This window comes from Oncorhynchus keta, chromosome 27, assembly GCF_023373465.1.
Source record: "Oncorhynchus keta strain PuntledgeMale-10-30-2019 chromosome 27, Oket_V2, whole genome shotgun sequence".
NCBI lineage: Eukaryota > Metazoa > Chordata > Actinopteri > Salmoniformes > Salmonidae > Oncorhynchus > Oncorhynchus keta.
The window spans coordinates 1785131-1799312 of NC_068447.1; the positions used below are offsets into that span (position 1 = coordinate 1785131).

The window sequence follows — 14182 nt, forward strand, 5'->3', positions numbered from 1 at the left end:
TGATAGATGTAATCTACTCCTCCATTAGGATGATAGATGTAATCTACTCCTCCATTAGGATGATAGATGTAATCTACTCCTCCATTAGGATGATAGATGTAATCTACTCCTCCATTAGGATGATAGATGTAATCTACTCCTCCATTAGGAAGATAGATGTAATCTACACCTCCATTAGGATGATAGATGTAATCTACACCTCCATTAGGATGATAGATGTAATCTACTCCTCCATTAGGATGATAGATGTCATCTACTCCTCCATTAGGATGATAGATGTAATCTACAGGATGATATATGTAATCTCCCCCTCCATTAGGATGATATATGTAATCTCCTCCTCCATTAGGATGATAGATGTAATCTACTCCATTAGGATGATAGATGTAATCTACTCCTCCATTAGGATGATAGATGTAATCTACTCCTCCATTAGGGTGATAGATGTAATCTACTCCTCCATTAGGATGACAGATGTAATCTACTCCTCCATTAGGATGATAGATGTAATCTACTCCTCCATTAGGATGATAGATGTAATCTACTCCTCCATTAGGATGATAGATGTAATCTACAGGATGATATATGTAATCTCCTCCTCCATTAGGATTATATATGTAATCTCCTCCTCCATTAGGATGATAGATGTAATCTACTCCATTAGGATGATAGATGTAATCTACTCCATTAGGATGATAGATGTAATCTACTCCTCCATTAGGATGATAGATGTAATCTACTCCTCCATTAGGATGATAGATGTAATCTACTCCTCCATTAGGATGATATATGTAATCTACTCCTCCATTAGGATGATAGATGTAATCTACAGGATGATAGATGTAATCTACTCCTCCATTAGGATGATAGATGTAATCTACAGGATGATAGATGTAATCTACAGGATGATAGATGTAATCTACTCCTCCATTAGGATGATATATGTAATCTACAGGATCATAGATGTAATCTACTCCTCCATTAGGATGATAGATGTAATCTACTCCTCCATTAGGATGATAGATGTAATCTACAGGATGATAGATGTAACCTACTCCTCCATTAGGATGATATATGTAATCTACAGGATCATAGATGTAATCTAATGCTCCATTAGGATGATAGATGTAATCTACTCCTCCATTAGGATGATAGATGTAATCTACTCCTCCATTAGGATGATAGATGTAATCTACTCCTCCATTAGGATGATAGATGTAATCTACTCCTCCATTAGGATGATAGATGTAATCTACTCCTCCATTAGGATGATAGATGTAATCTACTCCTCCATTAGGAAGATAGATGTAATCTACACCTCCATTAGGATGATAGATGTAATCTACACCTCCATTAGGATGATAGATGTAATCTACTCCTCCATTAGGATGATAGATGTAATCTACTCCTCCATTAGGATGATAGATGTAATCTACAGGATGATATATGTAATCTCCTCCTCCATTAGGATGATAGATGTAATCTACTCCATTAGGATGATAGATGTAATCTACTCCTCCATTAGGATGATAGATGTAATCTACTCCTCCATTAGGGTGATAGATGTAATCTACTCCTCCATTAGGATGACAGATGTAATCTACTCCTCCATTAGGATGATAGATGTAATCTACTCCTCCATTAGGATGATAGATGTAATCTACTCCTCCATTAGGATGATAGATGTAATCTACAGGATGATATATGTAATCTCCTCCTCCATTAGGATGATAGATGTAATCTACTCCATTAGGATGATAGATGTAATCTACTCCATTAGGATGACAGATGTAATCTACTCCTCCATTAGGATGATAGATGTAATCTACTCCTCCATTAGGATGACAGATGTAATCTACAGGATGAGATTACATCCTAATGGAGGAGTAGATTACTTCTGAGTCTCTCTCTCTCTCTCTCTAAAGGCTCTAAATACTGAGTCTCTCTCTCTAAAGGCTCTAAATACTGAGTATCTCTCTCTAAAGGCTCTAAATACTGAGTCTCTCTCTCTAAAGGCTCTAAATACTGAGTTTCTCTCTCTGCAGACTCTACATACTGAGTCACCATCTCCCTGCAGGCTCTACATTCTGAGTCTCTCTCTCTAAAGGCTCTTAATACAGAGTATCTCTCTCTCACTGCAGGCTCTACATACCAAGTCTCTCTCTCTTTCTAAAGGTTCTAAATACTGAGTCTCTCTCTCTGCAGGCTCTAAATACTGAGTATCTCTCTCTCTGCAGGCTCTAAATACTAAGTCCCTCTCTTTTAAGGCTCTAAATACTGAGTCTCTCTCTCTAAAGGCTCTTAATACTGAGTCTCTCTCTCTAAAGACTCTACATACTGAGTCTCTCTTTCTCTGCAGGCTCTACATTCTGAGTCTCTCTCTCTCCGCAGGCTCTACATACTGAGTCTCTCTCTCTGCAGGCTCTACATACTGAGTCTCTCTCTCTCTCTCTTTCTCTCTGCAGGCTCTAAATACTGAGTCTCTCTCTCTGCAGGCTCTACATACTGAGTCTCTCTCTGCAGGCTCTACATACTGAGTCTCTCTCTCTCTCTGCAGGCTCTACATACTGAGTCTCTCTCCCTGCAGGCTCTACATACTGAGTCTCTCTCTCCCTGCAGGCTCTACATACTGAGTCTCTCTCTCTCTCTCTCTCTCTCTCTCTCTCTCTGCAGGCTCTACATACTGAGTCTCTCTCTCTGCAGGCTCTACATACTGAGTCTCTCTCTCTGCAGGCTCTACATACTGAGTCTCTCTCTCTGCAGGCTCTACATACTGAGTCTCTCTCTCTGCAGGCTCTACATACTGAGTCTCTCTGTCTCAAATTTGGACTCATCAGACCAAAGGACAGATTCCACTGGTCTAATGTCCATTGCTCATGTTTCTTGGCTCAAGTAAGTCTCTTCTTCTTATTGGTGTCCTTTAGTAGTGGTTTCTTTGCAGCAAGTCGACCATGAAGGCCTGATTCACACAGTATCCTCTGAACAGGTGATGTTGAGATGTGTCTGTTACTTGAACTCTGTGAAACATGTATTTGGGCTGTAACTTCTGAAGCTGGTAACTCTATTGAACTTATCCTCTGCAGCAGAGGTAACTCTGGGTCTTCCTTTCCTGTGGCGGTCCTCATGAGAGCCAGTTTCATCATAGTGCTTGATGGTTTTTGCGACTGCACTTGAAGAAACTTTCAAAGGTCATGAAAAGTTCCAGATTGACTGACCTTCATATCTCATGTGTTATGTGTTATTTCATGGTTTTGATGTCTTCACTATTATTCTACAATGTAGAAAATAGTAAAAATACAGAAAAACCCTTGAATGAGTAGGTGTGTCCAACCTTTTGACTGGCACTGTAAATATAACTGATCTACAAACAGCTGATAAATAAATATATAGATTATGGATTTCACATGAATGGGCAGGCAGGCTTGGGTGGGCCTGGAATGGGTTGGGTTGGGTTGGGTGGGCCCACCCGGTTGGGTGGAGCCAGGATGGGGAGCCAGGACCAGCCAATCAGAATTATTTTTACCCCACCAAAAGGGCATTAATACAGACAGAAATACTCCTCAGTTTCATCAGCTGTCCGGGTGGCTGGTCTGAGACGATCCCGCAGGTGAAGAACCCAGATGTGAAGGTCCTGGGCTGGTGTGGTTACACGTGGTCTGCGTAAACATTCTCTGGTAATAGATCTGGTGGACATTCCTGTTGTCAGCATGTCAATTGCACAATCCCTCAAAATTGAGACATCTGTGGCATTGTGTTGTGTGATAAAACTGTACATTTTAGAGTGGCCTTTTATTGTCCCCAGCACAAGGTGCACCTGTGTAATGATCATGCTGTTTAATCAACTTCTTGATATGCTGTTGTACCTGTCAAGTGGATTGATTATCTTGGCGAAGGAGAAATGCTGACTAACAGGGATGTAAACTAATTTCTGCACAAAAGAGAGAGAGAAATTAGCTTTTTGTGCGTATGGAACATTTCTGGGATCTTTTATTTCAGCTCATAAAACATGGGACCAACACTTTACATGTTGTGTTTATATTTTTGTTCAGTGTTTTTGTCTCTATAGGGTTAAAGCTGCTACGCATCAGCAGATCAATCTACACAGAAAAGTTTTCATCTGTCTCTGTTGGTCTGTCTCTCTCTCTCTCTCCTTCTCTCTCTCTCTCTCTCTCTCCCTCAGTCTCCTCTCTCTCTCTCCGTCTCTCTCTCTCTCTCCGTCTCCTTCTCTCTCTCTCTCTCTCTCTCTCTCTCTCTCTCTCTCCGTCTCCTCTCTCTCTCTCTCTCTCTCTCTCTCTCTCTCTCTCTCTCTCTCTCTCTCTCTCTCTCTCTCTCTCTCTCTCTCTCTCTCTCCGTCTCTCTCTCTCCGTCTCTCTCTCTTTCTCGTTCTCTCTGTGTGTCCGTCAATGTGGGCACCTTCAGTGTATTCCGAGGGTAAATTAATGTTGAGGTATAATCCCATGTGTTAATCCAGACCACTCTCAATCTGTTAGTCTGTGTTAATCCAGACCACTCTCAATCTGTCAATATGTGTCAAGAGACAGACAGACAGACAGACAGACAGACAGACAGACAGACAGACAGACAGACAGACAGACAGACAGACAGACAGACAGATAAAGGTGTCAGGATGAAATGAAAGATAGAGCAATCAACAGCAAAGGAAAGAAGAGGGAGAGACTCAATTGAGAGAAAAAAACGGCAGGCAGACAAACATGCAGACAAACATGCAGACAAACATGCAGACAAACATGCCTACTCAAAAAAAATGTCCCCCCTAACTCACTCAATACCTAACCTTCTGCATAGACCTATCGACTTTACCAGGAGAACCAACCCCCCAAATCATTAAAAGTTAAAGGAGAGCAATGAGCAGTAAGACACCAGATTTACTCGGAGAGAGGGAGAGGGGGGTAGAGAGAGAGAGAGAGATAGAGAGGGAGGAGAGAGGGAGAGCGAGAGAGATGAAAATACAGATTATTTATTTCTCATGGGGAGAGATAGTGAGAGTGGGAGGGAGGGGGCAGTTACAGCGCGCTGAAATACGCGAACCGATTCCCACAGAGAGACAGACGGCATCAGTCGTGTCTGAGCTATGGCGAGCTGCTGTTTGTTCTTTTACCGAGTCGTGAGAGAAGATGCTCCGAAACGATTTTGTTTTTGAAAATAACTACTAGACCGAAAACACCAAACAGGCTACTTCTGAGGTTTGTGTTCCGGTTAAAGTTTGGATTTTAGACAGTGCACTGCGGGAAGCAGCTATATCGACTCTACCTACACCGAACAGCAGGTAAGTCCAGTTGACGTGTTTATCTGTTTGTTTTTATCCAGTTTCAATCGTTTCTCAGTGATGCATTCTAGTGGAGAAAAGGGAGAGAGAGATAAATTTAAGCAAGGGGACATTTCCCATTTGGCTAGCACAGATGCGCGCTTGTGTGTGCGTAGTCAAATTTATGCGGTGACAAAGTGTCTGTCCCTATCCACGTTTCCATTTTATGCGAGTAAAGTCATGCCACATAAAAAAGATAATGACAGCTGTGATAGAAACAGGAAGTTTCGGTACAATTTTGTAAATGCGAACAGATAATTTGTGTCTGTACACTTATTTTATGCGAGAAATGGCGGTGGAAACGCCTTAATGCGCAAATATTGATATAACAACCATCATATGGAAGTAAACTTGGGAGTCATGCGATAATATGATGTGTGGTCCTCCCACTATGACCGGAGAAACCATGCAGTTTATTAGGCTGCAGATGAATTAAGTTAGGATGAACTTCACATGGTACTGAAAGTGCATGGTGATCTTTATGCTCCTTTGCAATAAACATCAAGGGTGTAATTCTGGTGATATAATGATCGATGCTTGTCTACAGTTTGACAAATAAAAATGATCTCATCCTTACCCATAATAATCCAATTGTTGTCAACTGCAAGCCCACTATTCGGGGCCTTCCTGCATGTGGGCATTTTGCAGTAACACCCTCTTTCTAGCATCCCATTGGCTCCTGCATGAACCCCCCCAAGTACCCCATTGGTTCCTGCATGAATCCCCCAGGGAGCTTCATGCTTGTGTCACACTTCTGAATGTGGGTCAAAAGGGAACTAAACGTGTCAAAGTATTTGTATTTGTTTTTTTGCCCCTCCTATCGGAGTTCCCTTCGCTACCTAGTGGGAGACGTGTAAATTGTGATTTAGAGAAAAACACTTTGAACTGTTGGAAACAAGGAAATATAATGACTATTCTAATTCTATAGTTAGACTATAATAGTGGGCACTTTGAATACAGTGTTGTTTGACATGACAACAAATGAAAATGCCGGGGAGGAGTTATTGTGACAGGGTTGGAAGCAAAGTGTTGATAAGTGTTTACTAGGGGGCCCTGTAATCTTTGGCTACATTGAAAGTTTTCTTTTAGCTACTTCATGTAGGTAACAATATCTTGCTTCGCATATTCCTGTTTTATTTATGAGATACTGTTGCACAAAACATGCAGATGTAAGTATTAGCAACTAATAGGATTGAGGCCCAACCTACTAAGAAAAGACAAAACTAGCTGATGCTGAAAAAACAAAACTAATAAAGTCACTATAGAACGCTAGTGGATTTATGTTAAGAAGCAAAGTGAGGACAGTATTGTTGTCAGACTGAACACAAGTGTCTCGTGGGAGAGGGGAGAGTGATGTCTCAAGTAGCGAAGTAAACCTTAAAAATGGACATTACACACAACGTATAACAAACCAAACATTCAGAGCTGTCTGTCCCATTCCCAGGTAGGTTACAAGGCGCTTTGTCGCCAGTACTACTGTCTGTCTCCACTCTACTGTCTGTCTCTACACTACTGTCTGTCTCCACTCTACTGTCTGTCTCTACTCTACTGTCTGTCTCCACTCTACTGTCTGTCTCTACTCTACTGTCTGTCTCCACTCTACTGTCTGTCCCTACTCTACTGTCTGTCTCCACTCTACTGTCTGTCTCTACTCTACTGTCTGTCTCTACTCTACTGTCTGTCTCCACTCTGCTGTCTGTCTCTACTCTACTGTCTGTCTCCACTCTGCTGTCTGTCTCTACTCTACTGTCTGTCTCTACTCTGCTGTCTGTCTCTCCCATTCCCAGGTAGGTTACAAGGCGCTTTGTCGCCAGTACCTATGACTGGTCGGTAGGGCAACCTCCATGATAATGTTTTTTTCCCCCTGGGTCTATTTTTTTATGCGTGTGGTACAGCACTGGGTGCCAGCCGGTTAGGAACACATCTTAGCACCTAAACCGAGTGAGGCTCGTTGTGATAACATTACCCTCAGGTGGCACATCACTGATCACTGAGCCCTGGTTCCCAGAGTGGGCCGGGCTTTAGGCAAACCTACATACCATACCATACATACAACCTGCACCTAAACACAATTCTTTCAACCGAGTTCCGGTGTTCACGGTGTTAAAGAGAAAGGACGTCATCATTTCCACCCCAATCTTTTCGTAGTAAAACATAAAGAGGAACATGACATCATCAACCAATTACTTGTATTGTATAATAATTGCCTATTTGTAATTGGTTAAAATTACGATACACATTGAGGATGTCATAGGAAACACTTATCTTCCTCTAAAAAAAATTCCCCCAAAATCTATGAAAGTGCCATTTTCACATGTTGATGTTGGGGTGGTGCTGGAAATGACTTTTCTGATTAAAAAGTGTTGTTTCCCGCATGTGAGTACGATTGTTCCTTCTCCATGTCCGGACACACGGTAGAAATGGAAGAAGAACCAATCACAACGTAGCGTCTCTTCAGATGGCATTTCACGGGAGCTGTCTGCTCCGACCAGTTGTCACCCTGGATCAACAGTCTACCATCTAGTTTTCAAGATGCGGGAGCCCGAGTGCCCCTCGTTCGGAATGGACACACTGGTTCACCTCACCGTCAGTAGTTCTGATTCAGCCCACATTGAGAGGAGATGGTGCACCAGGAGGGCTTACCATTGATTCTTGTGGCTCCTCGCTGGCCCAAGCTTCTTTGATGATAGGGCCAGCGACTAGCCAGTACCCAGTGGGGTGATTTTTATCGACGCAGCTCTTAAACATGCAGCTCTGGGGTCTCGTATGTTAATTTCTTACCCATAATTTATAGAGTTTGCAAGAAAGGGGTGGTTCCGTCAGGCTGACACGCTCTCTGACCTCACCGAGGGGCGTGACTTGTCACTTGTACAAAGTTATGTAAAACAATTATCTCTTAGAGTTTCTCAAATCACATCCCTCTCTTAACAAAAACAGTTTCATCATTTTGTCATATTACATTCACAACAGGTAGTATGGAAACTCTCTATCCTCTACGGATATTAATCAGTTTAGATAGTGACTGTCTGTCTCCACTCTACTGTCTGTCTCCACTCTACTGTCTGTCTCCACTCTACTGTCTGTCTCCACTCTACTGTCTGTCTCCACTCTACTGTAATAACATGTTGATATTAATCAGTTTAGATAGTGACTGTCTGTCTCCACTCTACTGTCTGTCTCCACTCTACTGTCTGTCTCCACTCTACTGTCTGTCTCCACTCTACTGTAATAACATGTTGATATTAATCAGTTTAGATAGTGACTGTCTGTCTCCACTCTACTGTCTGTCTCCACTCTACTGTCTGTCTCCACTCTACTGTAATAACATGTTGATATTAATCAGTTTAGATAGTGACTGTCTGTCTCCACTCTACTGTCTGTCTCCACTCTACTGTCTGTCTCCACTCTACTGTAATAACATGTTGATATTAATCAGTTTAGATAGTGACTGTCTGTCTCCACTCTACTGTCTGTCTCCACTCTACTGTCTGTCTCCACTCTACTGTCTGTCTCCACTCTTCTGTAATAACATGTTGATATTAATCAGTTTAGAAAGTGACTGTCTGTCTCCACTCTACTGTCTGTCTCCACTCTACTGTCTGTCTCTACTCTACTGTCTGTCTCTACTCTACTGTCTGTCTCTACTCTACTGTCTGTCTCCACTCTACTGTCTGTCTCCACTCTACTGTCTGTCTCCACTCTACTGTCTGTCTCCACTCTTCTGTAATAACATGTTGATATTAATCAGTTTAGAAAGTGACTGTCTGTCTCCACTCTACTGTCTGTCTCCACTCTACTGTCTGTCTCTACTCTGGACCTGCTGGTCCTTCTGTAGCTCAGTTGGTAGAGCATGGCGCTTGTAACGCCAGGGTAGTGGGTTCGATTCCCGGGACCACCCATACGTAGAATGTATGCACACATGACTGTAAGTCGCTTTGGATAAAAGCGTCTGCTAAATGGCATATATTATTATTATTATTATTATTACTCTACTGTCTGTCTCCACTCTACTGTCTGTCTCCACTCTACTGTCTGTCTCCACTCTACTGTCTGTCTCCACTCTACTCTAGAGCCACGAGGGATCAGTATGGAGGAATAGTTAGGGTTCATTTTCAAGGCAATGTTACTGCATTAACAAAGACATTGACATTTTACTAATTTAACAGACTCTCTTATCCAGAGAGACTTACAGTAGTGAGTCATTTAACAGACTCTCTGATCCAGAGCCACTACAGTAGTGAGTCATTTAACAGACTCTCTGATCTATAGCCACTACAGTAGTGAGTCATTTAGCAGACTCTCTGATCCAGAGCCACTACAGTAGTGAGTCATTTAACAGACTCTCTTATCCAGAGAGACTTACAGTAGTGAGTCATTTAGCAGACTCTCTTATCCAGAGAGCCATACAGTAGTGAGTCATTTAGCAGACTCTCTGATCCAGAGCCCATACAGTAGTGAGTCATTTAACTTCTTGGATATAGGGGGCGCTCTTTTAATTTATGGATAAAAAAACGTTCCCGTTTTAAACAAGATATTTCGTCATGAAAAGATGCTCGACTATGCATATAATTGACAGCTTTGGAAAGAAAACACTCTGACGTTTCCAAAACTGCAAAGATATTGTCTGTGAGTGCCACAGAACTGATGCAACAGGCGAAACCAAGATGAAATTTCATACAGGAAGTGTCCCAGATTTTGAGGCACTGTGTTCCAATGTCTCCTTATATGGCTGTGTGTGGGTCACGAATGAGCTTAGACTTTCTGTCGTTTCCCCAAGCTGTCGACAGCATTATGACGTATTTGGAGGCAAATCATTGGAAGATTGACCTTAAAGAGACTACATCTACCAGGTGGCCGCTTGGTGTCCTCCGTTGCAATTATTGCGTAATCTCCAGCTGCGTGTAATTTTCGTTTGCTTCGAGGAGAAACACAGCTGCCACGAATGATTTATCATCGAATAGATATGTGAAAAACACCCTGAGGATTGATTCTAAACAACGTTTGCCATGTTTCTGTCGATATTAAGGAGTTAATTTGGTAAAAAGTTTGGCGTTGTAGAGACTGCATTTTCAGATTATTTTCTTTCTCGTTTTTCCAAACGTGATGAACAAAACGGAGCGATTTCTCCTACACAAGTAATCTTTTTGGAAAAACTGAACATTTGCTATCTAACTGAGAGTCTCCTCATTGAAAACATCCGAAGTTCTTCAAAGGTAAATGATTTTATTTGAATGCTTTTCTTGTTTTTGTGAAAATGTTGCCTGCTGAATGCTAGGCTTAATGCTATGCTAGCTATCGATACTCTTACACAAATGTTCGTGTAGCTATGGTTGAAAAGCATATTTTGAAAATCTGAGATGACAGTGTTGTTAACAAAAGGCTAAGCTTGTGAGCCAATATATTTATTTAATTTAATTTGCGATTTTCATGAATAGTTAAGGTTGCGTTATGGTAATGAGCTTGAGGCTACAATTACGCTCCCGGATACGGGATTGCTCGACACTAGAGGTTAACAGACTCTTATCCAGAGCCACTACAATGTGTTTGGCTAATGGACTGTTTGTTGTTCCATTTAGTGAATCTGTAAGGCCAAAAATAATTTTCATAAAATACTTTTTTTTTTTTACACATTTTTATGCTTCAAAGGGGTCATAAAATGTAAAATCAAATGGCTACATTCAATTGAAGTCCTTTTGCCTGAGCAGCGCTGTACAAAACAAACCTGCAATACTATTGAACATTCTCAGCATTTTTATGTTCACCTTGTTGATAAGGAGAATAACCTGTCCAAATACAGCGTGTAAAAAAAATAGCTGCGTTATAAACACACCTGCTGAAGAACACACCTGCTGAAGAACACACCTGCTGAAGAACACACCTGCTGAAGAACACACCTGCTGAGGAACACACCTGCTGAGGAACACACCTGCTGAAGAACACACCTGCTGAGGAACACACCTGCTGAAGAACACACCTGCTGAGGAACACACCTGCTGAAGAACACACCTGCTGAAGAACACACCTGCTGAAGAACACACCTGCTGAGGAACACACCTGCTGAGGAACACACCTGCTGAGGAACACACCTGCTGAAGAACACACCTGCTGAAGAACACACCTGCTGAGGAACACACCTGCTGAAGAACACACCTGCTGAAGAACACACCTGCTGAAGAACACACCTGCTGAAGGACACACCTGCTGAGGAACACACCTGCTGAGGAACACACCTGCTGAGGAACACACCTGCTGAAGAACACACCTGCTGAGGAACACACCTGCTGAAGAACACACCTGCTGAGGAACACACCTGCTGAAGAACACACCTGCTGAAGAACACACCTGCTGAGGAACACACCTGCTGAAGAACACACCTGCTGAAGAACACACCTGCTGAAGAACACACCTGCTGAAGAACACACCTGCTGAAGAACACACCTGCTGAAGAACACACCTGCTGAAGAACACACCTGCTGAAGAACAGACCTGCTGAAGAACAGACCTGCTGAAGAACAGACCTGCTGAAGAACACACCTGCTGAAGAACACACCTGCTGAAGAACACACCTGCTGAGGAACACACCTGCTGAAGAACACACCTGCTGAGGAACACACACCTGCTGAAGAACACTGAAGAACACACCTGCTGAGGAACACACCTGCTGAAGAACACACCTGCTGAGGAACACACCTGCTGAAGAACACACCTGCTGAAGAACACACCTGCTGAAGAACACACCTGCTGAAGAACACACCTGCTGAAGAACACACCTGCTGAAGGACACACCTGCTGAAGGACACACCTGCTGAAGAACACACCTGCTGAGGAACACACCTGCTGAGGAACACACCTGCTGAAGAACACACCTGCTGAGGAACACACCTGCTGAAGAACACACCTGCTGAGGAACACACCTGCTGAGGAACACACCTGCTGAGGAACACACCTGCTGAGGAACACACCTGCTGAGGAACACACCTGCTGAGGAACACACCTGCTGAAGAACACACCTGTTGAAGCACACACCTGCTGAATCAAATCAAATCAAATTTATTTATATAGCCCTTCGTACATCAGCTGATATCTCAAAGTGCTGTACAGAAACCCAGCCTAAAACCCCAAACAGCAAACAATGCAGGTGTAAAAGCACGGTGGCTAGGAAAAACTCCCTAGAAAGGCCAAAACCTAGGAAGAAACCTAGAGAGGAACCGGGCTATGTGGGGTGGCCAGTCCTCTTCTGGCTGTGCCGGGTAGAGATTATAACAGAACATGACCAAGATGTTCAAATGTTCATAAAAGACCAGCATGGTCGAATAATAATAAGGCAGAACAGTTGAAACTGGAGCAGCAGCACAGTCAGGTGGACTGGGGACAGCAAGGAGCCATCATGTCAGGTAGTCCTGGGGCACGGTCCTAGGGCTCAGGTCCTCCGAGAGAGAGAAAGAAAGAGAGAATTAGAGAGGGCATATGTGGGGTGGCCAGTCCTCTTCTGGCTGTGCCGGGTGGAGATTATAACAGAACGTGGCCAAGATGTTCAAATGTTCATAAATGACCAGCATGGTTGAATAATAGTAAGGCAGAACAGTTGAAACTGGAGCAGCAGCATGGCCAGGTGGACTGGGGACAGCAAGGAGTCATCATGTCAGGTAGTCCTGGGACATGGTCCTAGGGCCCAGGCCAGTTGAAACTGGAGCAGCAGCATGGCCAGGTGGACTGGGGACAGCAAGGAGTCATCATGTCAGGTAGTCCTGGGGCATGGTCCTAGGGCTCAGGTCCTCCGAGAGAGAGAAAGAAAGAAAGAGAGAAGGAGAGAATTAGAGAACGCACACTTAGATTCACACAGGACACCGAATAGGACAGGAGAAGTACTCCAGATATAACAAACTGACCCTAGCCCCCCGACACATAAACTACTGCAGCATAAATACTGGAGGCTGAGACAGGAGGGGTCAGGAGACACTGTGGCCCCATCCGAGGACACCCCCGGACAGGGCCAAACAGGAAGGATATAACCCCACCCACTTTGCCAAAGCACAGCCCCCACACCACTAGAGGGATATCTTCAACCACCAACTTACCAAGCTGTAAGTTGAAGAACACACCTGCTGAGGAACACACCTGCTGAGGAACACACCTGCTGAGGAACACACCTGCTGAGGAACACACCTGCTGAGGAACACACCTGCTGAGGAACACACCTGCTGAGGAACACACCTGCTGAGGAACACACCTGCTGAAGAACACACCTGCTGAGGAACACACCCGCTGAGGAACACACCTGCTGAGGAACACACCTGCTGAAGAACACACCTGCTGAGGAACACACCTGCTGAAGAACACACCTGCTGAGGAACACACCTGCTGAGGAACACACCTGCTGAAGCACATACCTGCTGAAGCACATACCTGCTGAAGGACACACCTGCTGAAGGACACACCTGCTGAGGAACACACACATATACACATATATATATATATATATTTAGGGAGTCAATTTGTATATTTAGGGAGTCAATTTGGTTAATTGTATATTTAGGGAGTCAATTTGTTTATTTAGGGAGTCAATTTATTTTCAGCACTTTTAATTTCCATGAATGATCAAAACTTGTTTTCTTAGTTTCGAATCGCAATATATATATATATAAAACATGGAGAACAAGCTATGAAGTAAAACTACTGGAGTTTTGGTGCAAGTACAGCCAACTAGCACAAACATAATATTGCGACATAATATTGCTGAAATTATAAGATATACCGTCAAAAGTAATACCCCAATATTTAAACGGTATCGGTTTATTTCCCCCATCACTACTAAACATCGTTATAAGAGCCAAGTGTGCTTGGCTAACCAATGGG

General features: G+C 43.2%; 1 pseudogene; it reads left to right on the top strand.

Annotated features, from left to right (window-relative positions):
• The first annotated feature begins 5038 nt into the window (after window positions 1-5038).
• The window catches only part of LOC127912600 (caM kinase-like vesicle-associated protein), a 141965-nt pseudogene continuing 132821 nt past the window's right edge, over window positions 5039-14182 (top strand).